This window comes from Petromyzon marinus, chromosome 61 (genome assembly GCF_048934315.1).
Source record: "Petromyzon marinus isolate PM22_M1 ecotype Great Lakes invasive population chromosome 61, UKy_Petmar_22M1.pri1.0, whole genome shotgun sequence".
NCBI lineage: Eukaryota > Metazoa > Chordata > Hyperoartia > Petromyzontiformes > Petromyzontidae > Petromyzon > Petromyzon marinus.
The window spans coordinates 3,612,761-3,625,427 of record NC_133727.1 but is presented as its reverse complement, the minus strand read 5'-3'; positions in this window follow the sequence as shown (position 1 = coordinate 3,625,427).

The following is a 12,667-nucleotide window of genomic DNA, read 5'->3' as shown; positions in this document are numbered from 1 at the left end:
TGTACCATGGAATTTCAGTTTACCATTGAATTTCAGTTTACCATGGAATATAATGTACCATGGAAGTCCAGTTTACCATGGAATTTCAGTTCACCATGGATTTTCAGTTTACCATGGAATTTCATTTTACCATGGAAGTCCAGTTTACCATGGAATTTCAGTTTACCATGGAATATAATGTACCATGGAATTTTAGTTTACCATTGAATTTCAGTTTACCATGGAATATAATGTACCATGGAAGTCCAGTTTACCATGGAATTTAAGTTTACCATGGAATCCAGTTTACCATGGAATTTCAGTTTAACATGGAAGTCCAGTTTACCATGGAATTTCAGTTTACCATTTAATAAAATGTACCATGGAATTTCAGTTTACCATGGAATCCAGTTTACCATGGAATTTCAGTTTACCATGGAATCCAGTTTACCATGGAATTTCAGTTTACCATGGAAGTCCAGTTTACCATGGAATTTCAGTTTACCATGGAATATAATGTACCATGGAATTTCAGTTTACCATGGAATTTCAGTTTACCATGGAATAAAATGTACCATGGAATTTCAGATTACCATGGAATATAATGTACCATGGAATTTCAGTTTACCATTGAATTTCAGTTTACCATGGAATATAATGTACCATGGAATTTCAGTTTGCCATTGAATTTCAGTTTACCATGGAATATAATGTACCATGGATGTCCAGTTTACCATGGAATTTCAGTTCACCATGGATTTTCAGTTTACCATGGAATTTCATTTTACCATGGAAGTCCAGTTTACCATGGAATTTCAGTTTACCATGGAATATAATGTACCATGGAATTTTAGTTTACCATTGAATTTCAGTTTACCATGGAATATAATGTACCATGGAAGTCCAGTTTACCATGGAATTTCAGTTTACCATGGAATCCAGTTTACCATGGAATTTTAGTTTACCATGGAAGTCCAGTTTACCATGGAATTTCAGTTTACCATGGAATATAATGTACCATGGAATTTCAGTTTACCATGGAATTTCAGTTTACCATTGAATTTCAGTTTACCATGGAATATAATGTACCATGGAAGTCCAGTTTACCATGGAATTTCAGTTCACCATGGATTTTCAGTTTACCATGGAATTTCAGTTTACCATGGAAGTCCAGTTTACCATGGAATTTCAGTTTACCATGGAATATAATGTACCATGGAATTTCAGTTTACCATTGAATTTCAGTTTACCATGGAATATAATGTACCATGGAAGTCCAGTTTACCATGGAATTTCAGTTTACCATGGAATCCAGTTTACCATGGAATTTCAGTTTACCATGGAAGTCCAGTTTACCATGGAATTTCAGTTTACCATGGAATATAATGTACCATGGAATTTCAGTTTACCATGGAATCCAGTTTACCATGGAATTTCAGTTTACCATGGAATCCAGTTTACCATGGAATTTTAGTTTACCATGGAAGTCCAGTTTACCATGGAATTTCAGTTTACCATGGAATCCAGTTTACCATGGAATTTCAGTTTACCATGGAAGTCCAGTTTACCATGGAATTTCAGTTTACCATGGAATATAATGTACCATGGAATTTCAGTTTACCATGGAATTTCAGTTTACCATGGAATAAAATGTACCATGGAATTTCAGATTACCATGGAATTTCAGTTTACCATGGAAGTCCAGTTTACCATGGAATTTCAGTTTACCATGGAATATAATGTACCATGGAAGTCCAGTTTACCATGGAATTTCAGTTTACCATGGAATCCAGTTCACCATGGAATTTCAGTTTACCATGGAATATAATGTACCATGGAATTTCAGTTTACCATTGAATTTCAGTTTACCATGGAATATAATGTACCATGGAATTTCAGTTTACCATTGAATTTCAGTTTACCATGGAATATAATGTACCATGGAAGTCCAGTTTACCATGGAATTTCAGTTCACCATGGATTTTCAGTTTACCATGGAATTTCATTTTACATGGAAGTCCAGTTTACCATGGAATTTCAGTTTACCATGGAATATAATGTACCATGGAATTTTAGTTTACCATTGAATTTCAGTTTACCATGGAATATAATGTACCATGGAAGTCCAGTTTACCATGGAATTTCAGTTTACCATGGAATCCAGTTTACCATGGAATTTTAGTTTACCATGGAAGTCCAGTTTACCATGGAATTTCAGTTTACCATGGAATATAATGTACCATGGAATTTCAGTTTACCATGGAATTTCAGTTTACCATTGAATTTCAGTTTACCATGGAATATAATGTACCATGGAAGTCCAGTTTACCATGGAATTTCAGTTCACCATGGATTTTCAGTTTACCATGGAATTTCAGTTTACCATGGAAGTCCAGTTTACCATGGAATTTCAGTTTACCATGGAATATAATGTACCATGGAATTTCAGTTTACCATTGAATTTCAGTTTACCATGGAATATAATGTACCATGGAAGTCCAGTTTACCATGGAATTTCAGTTTACCATGGAATCCAGTTTACCATGGAATTTCAGTTTACCATGGAAGTCCAGTTTACCATGGAATTTCAGTTTACCATGGAATATAATGTACCATGGAATTTCAGTTTACCATGGAATCCAGTTTACCATGGAATTTCAGTTTACCATGGAATCCAGTTTACCATGGAATTTTAGTTTACCATGGAAGTCCAGTTTACCATGGAATTTCAGTTTACCATGGAATCCAGTTTACCATGGAATTTCAGTTTACCATGGAAGTCCAGTTTACCATGGAATTTCAGTTTACCATGGAATATAATGTACCATGGAATTTCAGTTTACCATGGAATTTCAGTTTACCATGGAATAAAATGTACCATGGAATTTCAGATTACCATGGAATTTCAGTTTACCATGGAAGTCCAGTTTACCATGGAATTTCAGTTTACCATGGAATATAATGTACCATGGAAGTCCAGTTTACCATGGAATTTCAGTTTACCATGGAATCCAGTTCACCATGGAATTTCAGTTTACCATGGAATATAATGTACCATGGAATTTCAGTTTACCATTGAATTTCAGTTTACCATGGAATATAATGTACCATGGAATTTCAGTTTACCATTGAATTTCAGTTTACCATGGAATATAATGTACCATGGAAGTCCAGTTTACCATGGAATTTCAGTTCACCATGGATTTTCAGTTTACCATGGAATTTCATTTTACATGGAAGTCCAGTTTACCATGGAATTTCAGTTTACCATGGAATATAATGTACCATGGAATTTTAGTTTACCATTGAATTTCAGTTTACCATGGAATATAATGTACCATGGAAGTCCAGTTTACCATGGAATTTAAGTTTACCATGGAATCCAGTTTACCATGGAATTTCAGTTTAACATGGAAGTCCAGTTTACCATGGAATTTCAGTTTACCATTTAATAAAATGTACCATGGAATTTCAGTTTACCATGGAATCCAGTTTACCATGGAATTTCAGTTTACCATGGAATCCAGCTTACCATGGAATTTCAGTTTACCATGGAAGTCCAGTTTACCATGGAATTTCAGTTTACCATGGAATATAATGTACCATGGAATTTCAGTTTACCATGGAATTTCAGTTTACCATGGAATATAATGTACCATGGAATTTCAGTTTACCATGGAATTTCAGTTTACCATAGAAGTCCAGTTTACCATGGAATTTCAGTTTACCATGGAATATAATCTACCATGGAAGTCCAGTTTACCATGGAATTTCAGTTTACTATGGAATCCAGTTCACCATGGAATTTCAGTTTACCATGGAAATTAATGTACCATGGAATTTCAGTTTACCATTGAATTTCAGTTTACCATGGAATATATTGTACCATGGAAGTCCAGTTTACCATGGAATTTCAGTTTACCATGGAATCCAGTTTACCATGGAATTTCATTTTACCATGGAAGTCCAGTTTACCATGGAATTTCAGTTTACCATGGAATATAATGTACCATGGAATTTCCGTTTACCATGGAATTTCAGTTTATCATGGAATTCCAGTTTACCATGGAATTTGAGTTTACCATGGAATCCAGTTCACCATGGAATTTCAGTTTACCATGGAATCCAGTTTACCATGGAATTTCAGCTTACCATGGAAGTCCAGTTTACCATGGAATTTCAGTTTACCATGGAATATAATGTACCATGGAATTTCAGTTTACCATGGAATCCAGTTCACCATGGAATTTCAGTTTACCATGAAATATAATGTACCATGGAATTTCAGTTTACCATTGAATTTCAGTTTACCATGGAATATAATGTACCATGGAAGTCCAGTTTACCATGGAATTTCAGTTCACCATGGATTTTCAGTTTACCATGGAATTTCAGTTTACCATGGAATTTCAGTTTACCATGGAATATAATGTACCATGGAATTTCGGTTTACCATGGAATTTCAGTTTATCATGGAAGTCCAGTTTACCATGGAATTTGAGTTTACCATGGAAGTCCAGTTTACCATGGAATTTCAGTTCACCATGGATTTTCAGTTTACCATGGAATTTCAGTTTACCATGGAAGTCCAGTTTACCATGGAATTTCAGTTTACCATGGAATATAATTTACCATGGAATTTCAGTTCACCATGGATTTTCAGTTTACCATGGAATTTCAGTTTACCATGGAAGTCCAGTTTACCATGGAATTTCAGTTTACCATGGGATATAATGTACCATGGAATTTCAGTTTACCATTGAATTTTAGTTTACCATGGAATTTCAGTTTACCATGGAAGTCCAGTTTACCATGGAATTTCAGTTTACCATGGAATATAATGTACCATGGAAGTCCAGTTTACCATGGAATTTCAGTTTACCATGGAATCCAGTTCACCATGGAATTTCAGTTTACCATGGAATATAATGTACCATGGAATTTCAGTTTACCATTGAATTTCAGTTTACCATGGAATATAATGTACCATGGAAGTCCAGTTTACCATGGAAATTCAGTTCATCATGGATTTTCAGTTTACCATGGAATTTCAGTTTACCATGGAAGTCCAGTTTACCATGGAATTTCAGTTTACCGTGGAATATAATGTACCATGGAATTTCAGTTTACCATTGAATTTCAGTTTACCTTGGAATATAATATACCACGGAAGTCCAGTTTACCATGGAATTTCAGTTTACCATGGAATCCAGTTTACCATGGAATTTCATTTTACCATGGAAGTCCAGTTTACCATGGAATTTCAGTTTACCATGGAATATAATGTACCATGGAATTTCAGTTTACCATGGAATCCAGTTTACCATGGAATTTCAGTTTACCATGGAAGTCCAGTTTACCAAGGAATTTCAGTTTACCATGGAATCCAGTTTACCATGGAATTTTAGTTTACCATGGAAGTCCAGTTTACCATGGAATTTCAGTTTACCATGGAATCCAGTTTACCATGGAATTTCAGTTTACCACAGAAGTCCAGTTTACCATGGAATTTCAGTTTACCATGGAATATAATGTACCATGGAATTTCAGTTTACCATGGAATTTCAGTTTATCATGGGAGTCCAGTTTACCATGGAATTTGAGTTTACCATGGAATCCAGTTCACCATGGAATTTCAGTTTACCATGGAATATAATGTACCATGGAATTTCAGTTTACCATTGAATTTCAGTTTACCATGGAATATATTGTACCATGGAAGTCCAGTTTACCATGGAATTTCAGTTTACCATGGAATCCAGTTTACCATGGAATTTCATTTTACCATGGAAGTCCAGTTTACCATGGAATTTCAGTTTACCATGGAATATAATGTACCATGGAATTTCAGTTTACCATGGAATTTCAGTTTATCATGGAAGTCCAGTTTACCATGGAATTTGAGTTTACCATGGAATCCAGTTCACCATGGATTTTCAGTTTACCATGGAATATAATGTACCATGGAAGTCCAGTTTACCATGGAATTTCAGTTTACCATGGAATCCAGTTTACCATGGAATTTCAGTTTACCATGGAAGTCCAGTTTACCATGGAATTTCAGTTTACCATGGAATATAATGTACCATGGAATTTCAGTTTACCTTGGAATTTCAGTTTATCATGGGAGTCCAGTTTACCATGGAATTTGAGTTCACCATGGAATCCAGTTCACCATGGAATTTCAGTTTACCATGGAATATAATGTACCATGGAATTTCAGTTTACCATTGAATTTCAGTTTACCATGGAATATATTGTACCATGGAAGTCCAGTTTACCATGGAATTTCAGTTTACCATGGAATCCAGTTTACCATGGAATTTCAGTTTACCATGGAATATAATGTACCATGGAATTTCAGTTTACCATGGAATTTCATTTTACCATGGAAGTCCAGTTTACCATGGAATATAATGTACCATGGAATTCCAGTTTACCATGGAATTTGAGTTTACCATGGAATCCAGTTCACCATGGAATTTCAGTTTACCATGGAATATAATGTACCATGGAATTTCAGTTTACCATTGAATTTCAGTTTACCATGGAATATATTGTACCATGGAAGTCCAGTTTACCATGGAATTTCAGTTTACCATGGAATCCAGTTTACCATGGAATTTCATTTTACCATGGAAGTCCAGTTTACCATGGAATTTCAGTTTACCATGGAATATAATGTACCATGGAATTTCAGTTTACCATGGAATTTCAGTTTATCATGGAAGTCCAGTTTACCATGGAATTTGAGTTTACCATGGAATCCAGTTCACCATGGATTTTCAGTTTACCATGGAATATAATGTACCATGGAAGTCCAGTTTACCATGGAATTTCAGTTTACCATGGAATCCAGTTTACCATGGAATTTCAGTTTACCATGGAAGTCCAGTTTACCATGGAATTTCAGTTTACCATGGAATATAATGTACCATGGAATTTCAGTTTACCTTGGAATTTCAGTTTATCATGGGAGTCCAGTTTACCATGGAATTTGAGTTCACCATGGAATCCAGTTCACCATGGAATTTCAGTTTACCATGGAATATAATGTACCATGGAATTTCAGTTTACCATTGAATTTCAGTTTACCATGGAATATATTGTACCATGGAAGTCCAGTTTACCATGGAATTTCAGTTTACCATGGAATCCAGTTTACCATGGAATTTCAGTTTACCATGGAATATAATGTACCATGGAATTTCAGTTTACCATGGAATTTCATTTTACCATGGAAGTCCAGTTTACCATGGAATATAATGTACCATGGAATTTCAGTTTACCATGGAATTTCAGTTTATCATGGAATATAATGTACCATGGAATTTCAGTTTACCATGGAATCCAGTTCACAATGGAATTTCAGTTTACCATGGGATATAATGTACCATGGAATTTCAGTTTACCATTGAATTTTAGTTTACCATGGAATTTCAGTTTACCATGGAAGTCCAGTTTACCATGGAATTTCAGTTTACCATGGAATATAATGTACCATGGAAGTCCAGTTTACCATGGAATTTCAGTTTACCATGGAATCCAGTTCACCATGGAATTTCAGTTTATCATGGAATATAATGTACCATGGAATTTCAGTTTACCATGGAATCCAGTTCACAATGGAATTTCAGTTTACCATGGGATATAATGTACCATGGAATTTCAGTTTACCATTGAATTTTAGTTTACCATGGAATTTCAGTTTACCATGGAAGTCCAGTTTACCATGGAATTTCAGTTTACCATGGAATATAATGTACCATGGAAGTCCAGTTTACCATGGAATTTCAGTTTACCATGGAATCCAGTTCACCATGGAATTTCAGTTTACCATGGAATATAATGTACCATGGAATTTCAGTTTACCATTGAATTTCAGTTTACCATGGAATATAATGTACCATGGAAGTCCAGTTTACCATGGAATTTCAGTTCATCATGGATTTTCAGTATACCATGGAATTTCAGTTTACCATGGAAGTCCAGTTTACCATGGAATTTCAGTTTACCATGGAATATAATGTACCATGGAATTTCAGTTTACCATTGAATTTCAGTTTACCATGGAATATAATGTACCACGGAAGTCCAGTTTACCATGGAATTTCAGTTTACCATGGAATCCAGTTTACCATGGAATTTCATTTTACCATGGAAGTCCAGTTTACCATGGAATTTCAGTTTACCATGGAATATAATGTACCATGGAATTTCAGTTTACCTTGGAATCCAGTTTACCATGGAATTTCAGTTTACCATGGAAGTCCAGTTTACCATGGAATTTCAGTTTACCATGGAATCCAGTTTACCATGGAATTTTAGTTTACCATGGAAGTCCAGTTTACCATGGAATTTCAGTTTACCATGGAATCCAGTTTACCATGGAATTTCAGTTTACCATAGAAGTCCAGTTTACCATGGAATTTCAGTTTACCATGGAATCCAGTTTACCATGGAATTTCAGTTTACCATGGAAGTCCAGTTTACCATGGAATTTCAGTTTACCATGGAATATAATGTACCATGGAATTTCAGTTTACCATGGAATTTCAGTTTACCATGGAATAAAATGTACCATGGAATTTCAGATTACCATGGAATTTCAGTTTACCATGGAAGTCCAGTTTACCATGGAATTTCAGTTTACCATGGAATATAATGTACCATGGAAGTCCAGTTTACCATGGAATTTCAGTTTACCATGGAATCCAGTTCACCATGGAATTTCAGTTTACCATGGAATATAATGTACCATGGAATTTCAGTTTACCATTGAATTTCAGTTTACCATGGAATATAATGTACCATGGAATTTCAGTTTACCATTGAATTTCAGTTTACCATGGAATATAATGTACCATGGAAGTCCAGTTTACCATGGAATTTCAGTTCACCATGGATTTTCAGTTTACCATGGAATTTCATTTTACATGGAAGTCCAGTTTACCATGGAATTTCAGTTTACCATGGAATATAATGTACCATGGAATTTTAGTTTACCATTGAATTTCAGTTTACCATGGAATATAATGTACCATGGAAGTCCAGTTTACCATGGAATTTAAGTTTACCATGGAATCCAGTTTACCATGGAATTTCAGTTTAACATGGAAGTCCAGTTTACCATGGAATTTCAGTTTACCATTTAATAAAATGTACCATGGAATTTCAGTTTACCATGGAATCCAGTTTACCATGGAATTTCAGTTTACCATGGAATCCAGCTTACCATGGAATTTCAGTTTACCATGGAAGTCCAGTTTACCATGGAATTTCAGTTTACCATGGAATATAATGTACCATGGAATTTCAGTTTACCATGGAATTTCAGTTTACCATGGAATATAATGTACCATGGAATTTCAGTTTACCATGGAATTTCAGTTTACCATAGAAGTCCAGTTTACCATGGAATTTCAGTTTACCATGGAATATAATCTACCATGGAAGTCCAGTTTACCATGGAATTTCAGTTTACTATGGAATCCAGTTCACCATGGAATTTCAGTTTACCATGGAAATTAATGTACCATGGAATTTCAGTTTACCATTGAATTTCAGTTTACCATGGAATATATTGTACCATGGAAGTCCAGTTTACCATGGAATTTCAGTTTACCATGGAATCCAGTTTACCATGGAATTTCATTTTACCATGGAAGTCCAGTTTACCATGGAATTTCAGTTTACCATGGAATATAATGTACCATGGAATTTCCGTTTACCATGGAATTTCAGTTTATCATGGAATTCCAGTTTACCATGGAATTTGAGTTTACCATGGAATCCAGTTCACCATGGAATTTCAGTTTACCATGGAATCCAGTTTACCATGGAATTTCAGCTTACCATGGAAGTCCAGTTTACCATGGAATTTCAGTTTACCATGGAATATAATGTACCATGGAATTTCAGTTTACCATGGAATCCAGTTCACCATGGAATTTCAGTTTACCATGAAATATAATGTACCATGGAATTTCAGTTTACCATTGAATTTCAGTTTACCATGGAATATAATGTACCATGGAAGTCCAGTTTACCATGGAATTTCAGTTCACCATGGATTTTCAGTTTACCATGGAATTTCAGTTTACCATGGAATTTCAGTTTACCATGGAATATAATGTACCATGGAATTTCGGTTTACCATGGAATTTCAGTTTATCATGGAAGTCCAGTTTACCATGGAATTTGAGTTTACCATGGAAGTCCAGTTTACCATGGAATTTCAGTTCACCATGGATTTTCAGTTTACCATGGAATTTCAGTTTACCATGGAAGTCCAGTTTACCATGGAATTTCAGTTTACCATGGAATATAATTTACCATGGAATTTCAGTTCACCATGGATTTTCAGTTTACCATGGAATTTCAGTTTACCATGGAAGTCCAGTTTACCATGGAATTTCAGTTTACCATGGGATATAATGTACCATGGAATTTCAGTTTACCATTGAATTTTAGTTTACCATGGAATTTCAGTTTACCATGGAAGTCCAGTTTACCATGGAATTTCAGTTTACCATGGAATATAATGTACCATGGAAGTCCAGTTTACCATGGAATTTCAGTTTACCATGGAATCCAGTTCACCATGGAATTTCAGTTTACCATGGAATATAATGTACCATGGAATTTCAGTTTACCATTGAATTTCAGTTTACCATGGAATATAATGTACCATGGAAGTCCAGTTTACCATGGAAATTCAGTTCATCATGGATTTTCAGTTTACCATGGAATTTCAGTTTACCATGGAAGTCCAGTTTACCATGGAATTTCAGTTTACCGTGGAATATAATGTACCATGGAATTTCAGTTTACCATTGAATTTCAGTTTACCTTGGAATATAATATACCACGGAAGTCCAGTTTACCATGGAATTTCAGTTTACCATGGAATCCAGTTTACCATGGAATTTCATTTTACCATGGAAGTCCAGTTTACCATGGAATTTCAGTTTACCATGGAATATAATGTACCATGGAATTTCAGTTTACCATGGAATCCAGTTTACCATGGAATTTCAGTTTACCATGGAAGTCCAGTTTACCAAGGAATTTCAGTTTACCATGGAATCCAGTTTACCATGGAATTTTAGTTTACCATGGAAGTCCAGTTTACCATGGAATTTCAGTTTACCATGGAATCCAGTTTACCATGGAATTTCAGTTTACCACAGAAGTCCAGTTTACCATGGAATTTCAGTTTACCATGGAATATAATGTACCATGGAATTTCAGTTTACCATGGAATTTCAGTTTATCATGGGAGTCCAGTTTACCATGGAATTTGAGTTTACCATGGAATCCAGTTCACCATGGAATTTCAGTTTACCATGGAATATAATGTACCATGGAATTTCAGTTTACCATTGAATTTCAGTTTACCATGGAATATATTGTACCATGGAAGTCCAGTTTACCATGGAATTTCAGTTTACCATGGAATCCAGTTTACCATGGAATTTCATTTTACCATGGAAGTCCAGTTTACCATGGAATTTCAGTTTACCATGGAATATAATGTACCATGGAATTTCAGTTTACCATGGAATTTCAGTTTATCATGGAAGTCCAGTTTACCATGGAATTTGAGTTTACCATGGAATCCAGTTCACCATGGATTTTCAGTTTACCATGGAATATAATGTACCATGGAAGTCCAGTTTACCATGGAATTTCAGTTTACCATGGAATCCAGTTTACCATGGAATTTCAGTTTACCATGGAAGTCCAGTTTACCATGGAATTTCAGTTTACCATGGAATATAATGTACCATGGAATTTCAGTTTACCTTGGAATTTCAGTTTATCATGGGAGTCCAGTTTACCATGGAATTTGAGTTCACCATGGAATCCAGTTCACCATGGAATTTCAGTTTACCATGGAATATAATGTACCATGGAATTTCAGTTTACCATTGAATTTCAGTTTACCATGGAATATATTGTACCATGGAAGTCCAGTTTACCATGGAATTTCAGTTTACCATGGAATCCAGTTTACCATGGAATTTCAGTTTACCATGGAATATAATGTACCATGGAATTTCAGTTTACCATGGAATTTCATTTTACCATGGAAGTCCAGTTTACCATGGAATATAATGTACCATGGAATTCCAGTTTACCATGGAATTTGAGTTTACCATGGAATCCAGTTCACCATGGAATTTCAGTTTACCATGGAATATAATGTACCATGGAATTTCAGTTTACCATTGAATTTCAGTTTACCATGGAATATATTGTACCATGGAAGTCCAGTTTACCATGGAATTTCAGTTTACCATGGAATCCAGTTTACCATGGAATTTCATTTTACCATGGAAGTCCAGTTTACCATGGAATTTCAGTTTACCATGGAATATAATGTACCATGGAATTTCAGTTTACCATGGAATTTCAGTTTATCATGGAAGTCCAGTTTACCATGGAATTTGAGTTTACCATGGAATCCAGTTCACCATGGATTTTCAGTTTACCATGGAATATAATGTACCATGGAAGTCCAGTTTACCATGGAATTTCAGTTTACCATGGAATCCAGTTTACCATGGAATTTCAGTTTACCATGGAAGTCCAGTTTACCATGGAATTTCAGTTTACCATGGAATATAATGTACCATGGAATTTCAGTTTACCTTGGAATTTCAGTTTATCATGGGAGTCCAGT